Raw genomic sequence first — 12255 nt, forward strand, 5'->3', positions numbered from 1 at the left:
AAACAATTCTTGGTTGCATCAAGGTCAAACCTACAATCTGATTTTGTGTGTAAACCTGTACTAAATAAGTTTCACATTGTTCTATGAGAGAAAATCACCAAAGAGAAAAAGAGAGTAATTGAGAAAACGTGTCCCAACGAACGGGACTAAAGCTCAACCTGCTCCAGAGGCACGGCTGCTGGCTGTGTCTGTCCTCTGACCCCGTGACCCCCACATGAAACGACAACATGCATGTGCCTCAGAGGGACATGTGAAGAAGCTACTTCCGAACTGATAAAGTTGTTTCTCTGCTTTAGATCTATTTCTCTTATTTAGGTTTATTCTCTTTCATATATGATCTGTACTATGTTATTCAGTGGGCCTCCCTTCTTCTGTAAGACTCTGCACATGTGGCAAGGTCAGACTGAATATCCAAAGTCCACTACTTTTCTGTAGCTTAATATGTGTCCCATTATCATCAACAGGAACCATAGCAACCAAGGTAAAACAATAGTTCAGTGCAGACGTTCACCACATTTCGTGGTAATCTGCCCTGTAGTCTCTGTTGCACAAGTGGTAACAAACAAACGCACAGGAGTAGCGGAGGTTTTAACTCAAGGATGCAAACAACATGAAACGGATGAAATACAAATTCTGAAAAAGGAAACTGTCCTCACAGCAGAAGCACTAAGTAGAGCACAAACCTCCGCCAAGGCCCAACAGTCGCCTCAAATTCAATCAAGCTGCACCAAATAGCACACACACACCCATAGATTTCAGTCCACTGAATATGGCTGATTTATTTCTTCAAGATCCACGAGTTATTCCCTGAGAAATTGGTTAAAATGTCAAAAAATGTGCAATGTTAAAGACAGAAAATCCTGGATCCGCCTCTTTGTATGGATCCACACCAAAAAGTAAAGACTTCTCTCTTTGCCCATCTTTCATCCTTCCACCAGGTTTCATGGAAATCCATTGCAGTTTTGCATAATCATGCTGACAAGCCAAGAAAGTCTGATTCTAGGTCACATAGTTGGTCTGTAAGTTAGAGCCCATGTCACGCACATGGAAGCCAGTCCAGGCTCCGCTAACCCACTTTTACCGACATCGACAACAGATAGCGATTTGGCAACGTCTTAAGATCAGTCACCTCCGAAATGTTTATTGGCTCATTAGAGGGATAAAGGAAGCTTAATGTTGGATGTGTGACCAAATTGTTTTCCCCCTCCTTTGCCAAAGTTTCTCTTTGTCTCTGTTTTTGTTAATTGGCTTAAGTATCCAGTAATTGGTGCCTCTGGTTTTTATTTGGGGGTTTTATTAGATGCCGGCTGATGTATGGTTACAAGATGACAGAGAAAATATGTAAACTGCTTTATGGCCTTTCATCACTTGAGCCGTGCCACATATTTAAAACAGAGTTAATCTATGTTTTTACTGTAGCTGTTTATGCGTTGTTCAGAGATAAAAAAAAGGAAGAGGAGAAAGAAAAAGGATGGAATAGGGAGAGAAAGAACTGGACGGGACTCTTGACAGGATCATGGCTGGTTGCCCTCCAACCTCTTTCACTCTGAAGCCGCTTGATTCTGGAGGAACTCTGGTCTGTGGTACCCTGCGCCGTGTTATTGGAGGAATTTTATGAGTCCATAAGTGTGTAATGAAATTTGCCTTGGTCAGAGGAGTGAAGCACGGAAAGGAAAAGTGGAATTGAATTTTCTGTGGTATTTTCCTCAGACCTGCGTTCCCTCAGGGAGCGCACAGGACTGTTTGCAGTGGCCCAGGCAAGACGAGGCCAAATGAAACCTTTTCCCTGAGGTTTTGAACCTCTGCTGTGAATGGCAGCAGCCAACACCTCTAACCAGGAGCAGATGTTTGGCAGGCTCGGCTTGGCCTGGTGCTGTCCCTGGCAGAGGGGGAAACCTGGGGTCTGATGCAGCCAGCGTGCCCCGCTAATGCACTAACAGCGTGGCCTCTATACTGTGGGTGCAGAAAAGAGACACGGGAATGGAGCCAAGCCAAGGAGAGCTCCCACACACTCACATCAACACTGGCATCTTAACGCTGATGCTGTAATCATGACACCTCATTTGTTAATATTTTTTAATCTTCACATTTACCACAATTTTCTTCTTTTACAGAGTCTATTATTCTGTTGCGTAGCTTTCCGGTGTAATTACCTCCACTAAGGATGTTGTGTTTTCTTTGTCTGTGAGCAGGATCACGCAAAAACTACTGAACCGATTTCATTGAAACACGGTGAAAGGATATGGTTTGGGCCAAGGAAGCTTTTAGAGCAGATTCGATTAAGGCGGCAGATCCAGGAATTCTTTTTTCACTTTCAAAAAATCAAAATTCATTGATCTTGATTGAAAAATCTGGCATATTTACAGGACTGTTGTGTGTGCAGTTTGGTGCAGCTTGTTTGAATGTAAGGGGACTGTTGGGCCTTGGTGCAGGTATGCACTGTACCGAGTGCGGTTCTAGTTCCACCAGGACTTTCAGAATAAGAGGCACATACTAGCAAAAGTTGTCAGTTGCCATTATTGTTATTACGCAGATATTATATTACTTTTACAAGTTTTGGCATTGGAAAATTTGAGTGAATACAAATGCAAAGCAAGTAAAACATCTGTGCAATAGATTTTATTGCTTTTAGACATTTGTCAAAGGTGAAGTTGATGCTTATTTAATCTACATTTATCAGAAAAATAACAAAACTCAAATCAAATCAAATTTTGCACAGGTTTAACGTCGATATTTTCTGTCACTTGGTTTACTCGGGTTGTTTTTTGTGGATACGTTAACGTCGATATTGTGCAGCCCGATAGAACAAATAAACACCAAATGTCAGAGTATTTTTTGATGAATTTAATTTTGGGGGGTTGGAAATCTGAAAAGATCTGCGTGTGATTGATTTCAAAGCTTTTGGCAAGCGCGCGTCAAAGCACTAAAGCAGAATGTCATTTTCCAAACCCCAAGAATGTAAATGGATTAGTTGAATGAAACAAAATGATAAGTCAACATCTCACTGGTGTGCAAACGTCTGTCAACACTTCTTAGCTGGAGTGGCTGGAATGAACAAATGGGGAAAACAAATATGTTCTCAAGTGTGGAAATGGGTTTAGATTTTTGTAATGTATGTTTAGCTGCTCGACAGAAACGATTAGGAGAGAAGACTGATGAAAAGACAGATATTTCAGGTGAATGGTTGGAAAAAGTCGAATTCCCTTCCTCCACGAACATCTGGCAGGAATATCCATCAGAGAGAGGAGACAAGTCCCAGCGTTGTCATAACCGTTTTTTGCAGAAACTCAAATGGGACTTAAAAGTTAAGAGTTATGGGAAGAGAGTCAGTCCCACTGGCTGAGGCAGGTGCCCCCCGCAGTGTCAGTCCAACACCCGCCAGCATTTTGAGGAGGAGCTGTGATGATTTTTTCCCCCTTTGTGTTATATGAGCGGAATCGTTGTAGCGCCACGTCATTAGTATCACTTAAAGTTCACTCAGTTTAAAGCCTGAAAGTTTCGCCTTCGATTATCGTAAACTAAAAGTAGATTACATTGGATTATATTTTTTATTTAGTACAGATACAGAAACACATAAAAAACGACATATAATAATACGCAGTGCAGTGGGAGGCAGAAAACCCAGTGGGCTTGTTTTAAGGCCTTGACGTAAATATTAAATAATACAATTCACGAAAATTAGGTAATGCTAAATTAACATTCACAAAATAATGTAAATATGGGAGTCAGCAAATTAACACACGTGCAGCCCAATAAAAACAATAATGGTATCAAAATAATTACAATTACAAAAAAGAAAATCTGGCTCTTGTGGAGGCAGTGTTGAGGCAGTGTTTATAAAAACAATGTCCTTGGCTTAAACTCATCGGAAAACATTTGGCCTTCGTATTTACAGGTATAATCAGAAAATTGATAATGATTCCATAAATTTATAAAATATTATTCTCTTGTTCACTAAATTATATTTAATTGGGTTAATTATCCGTCATTATATTCAAATCACTAAATAACAAATAGATTACGTCGTCAGTGCGGCCAATTCACGCCATAGTAGCATCCTGAGGAAAACATTTTCCCAGCATCTGATATTACAAATGTATAATTGCCTGTAAAGCAGTTGAGACGCAGGCTGGTGACTGTGCGCCTGTTTAATCTGGCTCTGCTCGCCCAGCTGGAGACAGAACCTCCAGTTTAACTGAACCATAAGTAATGTGTGTGGATATAGTTTGAGAGTGGAAGATGATTGCTGTGATTATGGTGATTATTCTCACAGTGGAAGGGGGTTCTGGGATACCGTGTGTTTGCTTTGCTGCCCTGCTCGGGATCTGGTCTGCACAACCCTCATCCATCACACGGCCTGGGATCAAAGTTACCCTTCTTACGCTGGGAATGTAGAAAATGTCTTAAATACACCAAAAGAAATGTTTTTGTTTGCCCTCAGTTTGTGCCAGTCCTTTTAGATATATATATTTTTTAATATAATGAATTTCAATGTGGTAAAAGAGGCATTTGTTAGGAAGTTGAAAACATTCCTGCTGTTGATGAGTGATCTGCAGGGTTTGCAGCCCATAAGCAGGTGTTTCGTGGGAAGGGCCACAGACATTAAGTCCAAACTCTTTGATGGTTGAGGGGCAGTAAAGCCCGGGGCTAGTCCACCCTCTTGTTTCAGTGGATCTGCCCAGAGGAGTCTTGTGTCTCTGCAATTACAGAGCAATCAGCGCTCAATTACAGCATCAGCAGAGGTGTGTGACGAGATGGCTGACTGGATAAGAAGCTTTACGACCAGCCTCTTCGGAGGTGACAGTGTTACTAATCTCTGGTAGTAAAAATGTCAGGTGTGGCTCTCACGCCCCTTCCTCTAACAGCCTCTACCTGCAGGAACAAAAAACGAAAAGTCACTGTCTGACACAGAATTCAGATTTGATGTTTTATGTCTTCAGAGATGCTTCACAGAACTGATATAAATCCTCTGTTCAGACCCCGTCTGCTGGACAACATATTTCCCCTTAAAGTCTTGGGCTGTAGTTATAGTTCTGCGCTTTTGCTTTAAAGATGAAAAACTGTTTGCAAAAGTGAGACCTATTAATATTAGTGTGAACATTGTCACAATGTCATTGTGTGAATATTGCAAAATCGATTTGTCCTCATTTAGTAATTGGCGGACAGTGACACAGCAGTGGGTGATAAAACACAACGTGTGACAAGACAAGACTTGGCTTGTTGAAGAAGATACAAACAAACAAACCAACACACAAATGGACATGGGTGACAACACAAACTCCTTGGTCACGTATAGCCCAGTGAAAAGCTTAAAAACTGCACATGTAAAACCTGAATTTAGTTTTACGGTTCTTCGTCAATTGGATTTTATGGAACTAGTTGAAAGCACAACACTGAAATCCACTTGAGATACTTGTGTGTTATCCCAGTTACACATTCAGCAGATGCATCATTAGCATGTAGCCGTGTTTCTGGCCATGTGACACGTGAATCCCTGAGGAAGAACCTAAGCTTCACCTGCTGAAAGATTCACCCAGTCATTCATTTAGTCTGTGTGCTGTTTGGTGCAGAGCAGGTTCTACAGTGGCCTTTAGGAGCAGATAACAGCTGCCTGCCACAGCTGGAAGTGACACTGATGAGAGCAGTGAGAGTGAACAGAAGGAGTTGCGCTCTGGACTCAGAGTAAGGCGGAGGCAGCCGGACAATTAGGGTATTCCAGACATCCTTTTCCCGCGCTATATCCAGAGGCGTTCCCAGGCCAGATGGGTTATGTAGTCCGGCCAGCGAGTCCTGGAGTTGACACCTGGGTCTCCTTCCGGTTGGGCATGCCCAGTAAACCTCCAATCAGGAGGCGTACTGATTAATGCCCGAACCACCTCAACTGTCCCCTTACGACATGAGGGAACTGAGCCCAGCCCCCCGACGGAGGAAACTCATCTAGTCAGTTTGTATTTGCAATCTTTTGGTCACTGCCCAGGGCTCAAGGGCGAGTGTTGGGATGTGGATCGACCGGTAAATCGTAAAGCTTTGCCTTGTGGCTCAGCTCCATCTTCACCACAGTGGTCAGGAACAAGGATGATGCCACACCGACCTGCCTGTCCATCTGGCGCTCCATCGTCCCCTCACTCGTGAACAAGACCTTGAGATATTTAAACTAGTGTTCTCCACTCGGGGCAGCAACGCAGTGACGTATAAGTAATAGACTACGTTGTAACACTTTATCCGTATGACAGAAAATAAGGGAAAGTCTATAAGTCGGCTTCAAACGGTAAATCATTCAGTCCTTATTCTTCAACACCACTGCTCACAAACACTGCCCGTCCTTGGCTTGTAAGCTGTTACACAAGTTTGTTTACATTCTATCTCTGCAGCTCGAAGACGACTGGGAGTATTTCTAAATAATCTAAAAAGACCGTTCTTTTTAACCTGCCTTCAATAATAAGATACTAACAGCAGTTTTCAACATTTTGGGGGTTTACTTTTGTGAAAAGTGTACGTTTGTATGTGGTTAGTATGTGTGTCTCGCTAAAACATCTCCGAATGAATTTGTTTTCCTTAGACTGAAGCTTCATTTAGATTAAGGACGGACTAAACAGCCAGTCAGTTTATAATAAGTGGATGATGTGTAAACAGCCCCGGCTCATGGTGACGGATGTTGAATTCCTCCTCCGCTGGTTGTGGTTTGCTGGTAGCTGCACGGTGCCGACGACGAGAGGAGACGTCTCTCTCCTTAGAAACCGACTTCCTCACACCTTGATTCTTACAAGCCAAACACAGTCAGGTTATTATTATGTAAAAAGTTCATTTAAGGGAGTGATAGACAGTGACCATTGCCAAACAGATGTGCAAACCACTCACACCCCATACACATTTGCCTCAACAAGTGGTTTGAGTTACATGGCCCAAAGGCAGTGAAAGGCAGTTGATGTTATTTTGTCCACTTCTCTGTCTTTGATTTGTGGTTTACTGCAGCCTGTTGCCGACACACACACACACACACACACACACACACACACACACACACACACACACACACACACACACACACACACACACACACACCCACACACACACGCACTTTACATTGAGAGCAGCGTATGTTAACATACCACTCATCTTACTCACCAGCCCCATCGACTGGCTCAGTGTCGAGCTCACACCAGGTACACAGAGGAGGGCCACACACACAAGTCTAGAGTCACAGCAAATTCACAGTTAGAGGTAATCTCTCTCTCACACTCTTGTTTCCGCACACACACACACACACACACACACACACACACACACACACACACACACACACACACACACACACACACACACACACACACACACACACACACACACACACACACACACACACACACACACACACACACACTGGTCACCCTCTACTTACAGAATTGAAAACAGGTGCCCACCACATATCTTGCATTCTTCCAAAATACAAAAGTGGTTTGACCTGAACGGTTCTACTGGAGCGGAGCCACCCCGTATGAAAGAAGAGTCCATGTGGAGATGTGTGTGTGTGTAAACACGGAGGCGTTCGGTTCTGTGCAGCATGCTAGTGGAGCAGCACAGACTCGCACTATATTGGAACCACATTTCTCCCCCCCGCTCAACCCGTACATGCAGTGTCAAGTTAACATCAGGATAAATTGCAGATACACCATGCGAACATAGCAAACTACCGCATTTAATAGCTTTCGATACAGCGACCGTAACTGTATCCTGGTCTGGCTCTGACCGACGCCGGTGAACGATCAAACTGCACCGATAGCCACTCCTAAACTTGTGACCATCTCTTTTGAGAAATGGCGAATTGGAAACGTCAGCCGTGAGATGACCTTGATGCAGTCACAGTGTCTTTCTCTGCAGCCACAGGATCTGGTTAGTGGAGGAACTGGTCCAATGAGAAACAGAAGGCTCAGAGCTGCCAGACGAATCGGATTCAAGCCATGTCAGAGGAGCTGATGATAAATGCGACACACTTTGGTTTTCTAAGATATTTTAGCAGTTTACTCCCAATGCATTTCATGACTGGTCATAGTCTTTGTCTGTTTGTGTGTCTGTGTTCACGTGGTGTGTGTTAAGTTAAAATGTTAAATTACTTTAAAGGCCGTCTGGTAAAACCTTAAATACTGTCATCATCAATTTTCTCCAGCCTTTCGAAACAGTTTGATAGATGAACAGTCTGAGAGTAGCAGTTTCCACCATGTTTTCCCCTGTGAGTTAGTGTGTGTGTGTGTGTGTGTGTGTGTGTGTGTGTGTGTGTGTGTGTTTGTGTGTGTGTGGGTGTGTGTGTGTGTGTGTGTGTGTGTGTGTGTGTGTGTGTGTGTGTGTGTGTGTGTGTGTGTGTGTGTGTGTGTGTGTGTGTGTTTCACTGCATAATTCGAGCTGATGTAATTTGAGTTGTTACAGCTGACGGAGGGAATTACAAGCGTCTCTGCTCTTACATGTGGGAACATGATGCAACTTCGTGCATCTGTTTATTTGCCTCAGAATCGAGGATTTTTTATCCACAAAGCATCAAGAAAATATATAAAAATCCAAGCTCTATTTTGAGATTGTGATAATGAGCAGTGTTGACACTTGAGATGAATTCTTTAAGCGCCTCCGGAAACTCGAGCGCAACATGTGCATCTTTGGATATTGGAAAACACATTGGATCCATAAACAGGGAAAAAAGGCTCAGAATCGATTTCTCTAAATGGCCTTTTCACTTGTCTGCACATGTCTCTTGAGGATTTGGTTTTGATTTGGCTTTAAAGGGAGCCATAACTCTGCTCCATTCTCTTTGTGTGTGTAGAAGTGTGTTTGCTCGTATTCTCGACTTTGATGGGACTAAATGTCCGTATTTGACATTTGCTAGGGCAGTAAGCTGTGTAGACTGGCAGTAAGTCAATATCTTTCTCTAGTGAATGTAACTAGAGACATAGAAAGCGTTTTTTTCCCTGCGCTCTATTGTCTTTCCCAAGGCGTAAATAATGGAGAATGTAGAAATAAGTAGATCAGCATTTTTCTGAACCGAAATCCTGAAGTCTAAGACCAGATTTGTTTTCACAAATCATCTGAATTTGTATGGAGAAGACGATGTTTGTTCCTTCTGCTAACTGTGGACTGTGTTCACTTTCCTCTCCCTACACAAAGGGATGAAGCTTGAATGGATGCCAGTCACATTATTAATGTGACCTCCAGCCAAACTGGAGGCTTGTACTACAGATCAGGGGGTTAGCGAGGTAACATTTTCAATAATGGTTCACTTCTTACAGGGTTAAGTCGCCAGATTTTACACACCTAACCTGCTCCAGAGAGGGCTAATGTCAGAAGATCAACTGCTTAAGGGCCTGGTCACACATACTCGAATATATCAGTGGCCAACCTTCGCCTCCCGTTCACTTCCAGTCTGTGCGAGTGAGGGGGCGAATAAAACATTTGCTTCTTGGGGCGAAGCAAATCACAGCGTTTAACTTTGGTGAACTTTGATGTGGTATTTGCTCCAAAAATACTTGCTCTATATGCCCGAACTACTGACCAATCAGATAACTAGAAAACCAATTGAAAAATAACATTGGACTGTTACTTTCCATGTGTCTGCTCTGGTTTTAAAACAGACTAAATGAATCCATCATTTTTTATTCATGATTCAATCTTGACAGCATTGATGCTTTTACTCTCTTATTCTCTCACTGAAGTTCAGAACAACATAAGGAGACTGACGAGAATTAGAAATAAAAAACTAAACCCTCTGATGTATTTTGTTAAAATAATTATTTCCCATGATTGTAAATTAACATTTCAGTCAGATTGACCTCATCCGACTTATTCCCTCTCCTCTTTGGCAGCAGTCTGACATGATTTAAAAATGTTGCATCATATAATCAAAAAAGTTTGTTCATTATCAAACAAAAAGGGAAAATAATCGCTCAGTAAAAAACTTAATAAGATTCATGTGCTTATTTATAATACATCCTTAACCTGATTTAGAAAAATGGAAATTATTTCTAGTGTTTCCTCTCTATTCTGGTCATGTGATCACATTATTTCATCTAGTTAAATATCATGATTGGCTGTCACTATAATTGAGTTAACCTGCGGGTATCATCGTCATTTTTCACATGATATTAATATATTATATAAGAACTTTATTCACGGATCTGATGGCCTCATTGAAGCCAGAAAAGCTTGGCTTGACTTGTTTCCTCTCATAATACAGATGGGTTTGTATTTAAATATAACATATTTAATATGTTAATATCGATTTAAATGTGTTTGCTTTTAATTTAGTAATCCCTTTATTTTAAATATATTTATTTCTCTTAAATAAATAAAAGATCTTGACTCAAGGAACCTTATGTTTAAGTCTTAGTATTAACAGTTATTTACAGTCTTGTGCTTTTTTCCAAATGTGCAGTAATACGGTCGAATCCAAGAGAGTAGATCAAGGAGAAGCCACAGAGGATTCATTTCATGATGAGGTAAATAATAATCCCTGAGAAAAACGAGATTGCTTTGAATTTTAGACATAAATTCTACATCAATGGCCTGCCTCGCTTTTCTGGCTTCATTGTGACAAGTGGATTACCGGTTTAGATCCAAAGCCGTTTTATTTTTGAATAAACCACCTGCCTTTTTTCCTTCTTACAGACATATTTATAACACAGCATTAGTTTTTTGTCTATAAGACTTTTGAAATATGTCGTTTTCGCTAGGCAATGTGATTTTCATAACTTTCCAAAGGTCCCTAAGGCAGCTGTGTCTCATGGTTAGAAACAGCACTTCATATTTCTTTACTTAATGAGGATATATGTCATACGTTAAGTGATTCTTGCAGCTTTGAAGTAAAACCAATCGCATGTTAAAGCTGCGCTGGCAGGTAACTCTCATGTAAAAGCAGCACCTGTCTTGTCGTTTGACAGTAACTCACAAATGTGATTTCATAGGAAAAATTCAGATGTGTGTCTGGTTCATGTGGGTGGTATATAAACCAACATACAGTGGACATGGTCGTGTGTGTACTTCTGTGTTTGAGGGAATATGCAGAGCTGCAGAAATGAGGCATAGCGCCGACTGATGCTGCCGGCCTCTCTGCTCCACTGCGCTGGCCTTTCTATCAGATAGACAGCTCGACAATATCCAGACCCCCGCTCTTTCCGCTACATACAAACACACAAAGGCACACCAACACACGCATGCACACAGGCACGTATACACACTCATGCGTGCGCGTACAGCTCTCTGGGGCCGTTCTGGCTCTCTCTGGCTGCACTGTTTGTAAGATAAAAGCGAAGTTTGCAGCCGAGTCTGACCCTTCAGACAGGCCTTCACTGTTTTACGTGTAATCGAGAATTCTGAGACCCACTTTAAACCATATTTACAACATGAGAAACGGTCGTTCTCACAGAAACAGAAAACCCGATCGGCGATGTTGACTTCAAGAGATCACTCAGTGTCACTGGGATGTCGGCCATTTGTTACTGGCTTGATGCGTCTAACAGAAGTAAAAGGCAGTTTGACAGTTGCTTGATAGATTGTCTATGTCTGTGTTTGTGCAACAGTCAATCATCTGTATTGTTTCCATTTGGGAGAGTGATTGTCCAATAACAACAAGTGATGCTGCTCCACACTACAATCACCATCTATCTCCATTTTTCATTGAATCCTACTGCATTTCTCCACATCAGCCTTTCACAGATGTGATATTGAGCTGCAGCAGCTCACGTATACAAACACACATTCCACACGAGTGCTTGTGCATAGACACACATGTTCACCGTGTCTTGGTAATGTCATTACTTTGGTCTAACCGAGATCACAGATTTGAACCTTCAGGGCTTTCGAGTATCTGTGGAGAAGCTCTTTCATGTTTGATCTTCAGATTTCCTGACACCAGGAGGGCTGATTCTCCCGGCATCCTTTTCTCTTTGGGGGAAAAGATGAGATGTCCTTGCTCTTGTCAGTCGATAAACAAGAGCTTGGCTGTGCTATGTGGTAACGCTATACTCGGTGCTCGAGGGCTGCTTGTCTGGTCGTATCCGCTAAAGACTAGATCACAATCCAATCCAATCCAGTCGCCAGCAAAGGCACAGATCTGAGCCAAATCGTTGCTGGGTGGCGCAGGATGGGGTGAAGGTGAAGGTACATGTAGTGGTGAGGTGCCCCTTGACTTTTCCACATTGCTTTTATGCTAATTACTATAACAATCAGTTTAGTGGTAGGCTAATTTTGAATATCAGTGTGTAATTAGTAAGTTAC

The 12255-nt window shown here is 42.1% G+C and overlaps 1 protein-coding gene across 1 annotated transcript in view; it reads left to right on the forward strand.

The window, feature by feature from the left end:
* Positions 1-12255, forward strand: part of hpse2 (heparanase 2) — a 54460-nt gene that overhangs the window by 15750 nt on the left and 26455 nt on the right. The window lies entirely within an intron of this gene.

The sequence above is a fragment of the Hippoglossus hippoglossus genome, chromosome 15 (genome assembly GCF_009819705.1).
Source record: "Hippoglossus hippoglossus isolate fHipHip1 chromosome 15, fHipHip1.pri, whole genome shotgun sequence".
NCBI lineage: Eukaryota > Metazoa > Chordata > Actinopteri > Pleuronectiformes > Pleuronectidae > Hippoglossus > Hippoglossus hippoglossus.